The sequence below is a fragment of the Sinocyclocheilus rhinocerous genome, unplaced genomic scaffold, assembly GCF_001515625.1.
Source record: "Sinocyclocheilus rhinocerous isolate Xijiao unplaced genomic scaffold, SAMN03320098_v1.1 scaffold6558, whole genome shotgun sequence".
NCBI classification, from domain to species: Eukaryota; Metazoa; Chordata; class Actinopteri; order Cypriniformes; family Cyprinidae; genus Sinocyclocheilus; species Sinocyclocheilus rhinocerous.
Window position 1 is genome coordinate 179 of NW_015646624.1, and position 2,974 is coordinate 3,152.

The following is a 2,974-nucleotide window of genomic DNA, read 5'->3' on the forward strand; positions in this document are numbered from 1 at the left end:
GACACGGTGTTACTCACCTATCGAGAAGAAACAAAGCAACCTCAGCGTCCGATCGCAGGCCTTCCGCTCCTTGAGTTCTCTCCAGCGCTGGAAAGCTGATCCCATATTTATACGGGTCCTACTTCTTGCCTTAAGCCTTCTTTTGTTCCGCCAGGTTCAGGTTGGTCCGTTTTATCACGTCGGAACATGCGCGGGACGCCGGACGTGCATTTGTTGAAAGACTTGAAAGACTCGTGTTGCAGCTTGTTTCTGTTGTGTTGACGCTTGTTCTCCGTTGTGTTGTGTTAAAGGGGTCATATGGTGCTTTTTTTAAAGATCATTATTTTGTGTATTTGGTGTATCAGAATATGTTGACATGCTTTAATGTTCAAAAAACACATTATTTTTCAAATACTGTACATTATTGTAGGTCCTCTATGCCCCGCCTCTCTCAAACGCCTCAAACGCTACAAAGTCCCTCCTTCCGACAAGCGCAGTCTGCTCTGATCGGCCAGCTGACCCAGTGCATCCAGTGCATTCGAACACCGCAAGCACTCGTCGGAAATGTAACGCCCCTTACCATAATCGCGAGCTTCATCTTTCAAAATAAATGTAAAGACAGAGCCCGAAAGGGGAACAGAGTCGCGTGACAGACACAGTGATGAAACTGGTATGTGTTTGCAGTACACAAGCCACGGTTAAGACAGCTGACTCCACTGTGATGTGACACTGTCTCTCTCTCTCTCTCTCACACACACACACACACACACACACACACACACATGATGCGCAAAACTCCGCATTTGAACAGTCAATAGCAAATACTTAAACTAATAACAAAACAGTAGCTGATTCAGAAGCGCCAGATTGTCATAGCAAAGTCAGAATTACCTCCTCTCCTAGGTTCACGAAACGGTCGTCCATAAAATGCATTGCTGTTCTGTTGTAAGTAATCTTAAAGATTCCTAAATGCATCTACTTTCGGAAGGCCAAATAAAGTGCTTTTGCTTTCGCCTAGAAACACACAAAACATTATAATACTTTCTTGTTTGCCGTCAGCATTCAGCAAATACGCATTTATATCATTTAAAGGGGTCATATGGTGCTTTTTTTAAAGATCATTATTTTGTGTATTTGGTGTAACAGAATATGTTGACATGCTTTAATGTTCAAAAAACACATTATTTTTCAAATACTGTACATTATTGTAGGTCCTCTATGCCCCGCCTCTCTCAAACGCTTCGTTTTCTACAAAGTCCCTCCTTCCGACAAGCGCAGTCTGCTCTGATTGGCCAGCTGACCCAGTGCATTGTGATTGGCCGAACACCGCAAGCACTCGTCGGAAATGTAACGCCCCTTACCATAATCGCGAGCTTCATCTTTCAAAATAAATGTAAAGACAGTAAATAATGTCATTAGTTTTACCATCAGTTCAAGCCTGAAAGGGGAACAGAGTCGCGTGACAGACACAGTGATGAAGCTGGTATGTGTTTGCAGTACACAAGCCACGGTTAAGACAGCTGTCTCCACTGTGATGTGACCCTGTCTCTCTCTCACACACACACACACATACACACGATGCGCAAAACTCCGCATTTGAACAGTCAATAGCAAATACTTAAACTAATAACAAAACAGTAGCTGATTCAGAAGCGCCAGATTGTCATAGTAAAGTCAGAATTACCTCCTCTCCTAGGTTCACGAAACGGTCGTCCATAAAATGCATTGCTTTTCTGTTGTAAGTAATCTTAAAGATTCCTAAATGCATCTACTTTCGGAAGGCTAAATAAAGTGCTTTTGCTTTCGCCTAGAATCACACAGCGTCTCCCTGACATGGCTGCTTCAACACTAACTGCGGTTACTGAAACCACGCGTTCTTTCTTTGCGTGAACATTTGGGTGGCATTATGCAAATATTTCCATATAGTGTGGTAGATATGTGGGGGCGTGTTAGAATGAGCCGTTTTAGGGGGGCGTGGCAGAGTCTTAACTTTGATAAAGAATATCTCTTTGGATTTGAGACTTTAGTCTTTGCAACTTCAGGGATCTTATCTATGCACAATCAGCTTGTAACACTCCAAAGAGAAAGGAAAACTTGAAATCGCATCATATGACCCCTTTAATGTATGTTTTTTTTTTACTTTTTGTTTGAGTAGACCAACAACTGTATAATTGTCACATATTTTTTTGTCTCATGTATGTGAGTTTCTCTGTTTAAAGCCTGACATACGTGTGACAATATGTCTTTGTAATGCCTAACTGATGAATAAATGCAAGTTTTTACAATGCCATTTAGTTGCAGTTAGAAAGTATTAAATAGCATTAAGAACACCTAATTCAAAACTGGATCTTGAGGACTTGCTGTACAATACACTTAAAAACAAAGGTTCTTTATTGGCATCATTGGTTTCATGAAAAACCTTTAACATTCACGGAAACTTACCATTCCACAAAAGGGTTTTTGTTTTGGAAAAGGTTCTTTAGATTATTAAATTGCTCTTCACAAAGAAAAAAAATGGTTCTTTAAAGAACTGTTCACTGAAGGGTTCTTTGGTGAACCTAAAATTGGTTTTTCCATACCATTGCTGCAAAAAACCTGCTTTCACACTATATGATACCTGAGCAGTTAAACCGGCACAGTTGCAAATGACATAAAGTTATAATAATTAATTACTTGATTAGACTAAACTTTACATAAACTGTTCTAGATTTTATTTTATTCAGAATGAAAGTAACTTTGAAAAGATATCATAAATAAAGAATTGTTAAAACATAAATGATCAGAACAGATTTACCATCAGCATGCAAAGAAATGAGAGCAAATACATGAAAAACATAAATGAATCTGTTATTGCACGTCTTACTAACGTTTATATGTTGCTCAAATGCAGGGGCGTAGCCATCATTTCAGAAGTGAGGGTGACAGAAATGTTATATATATATAAAAAAATGTTTTATATATATATATATATATATATATATATATATATACATAC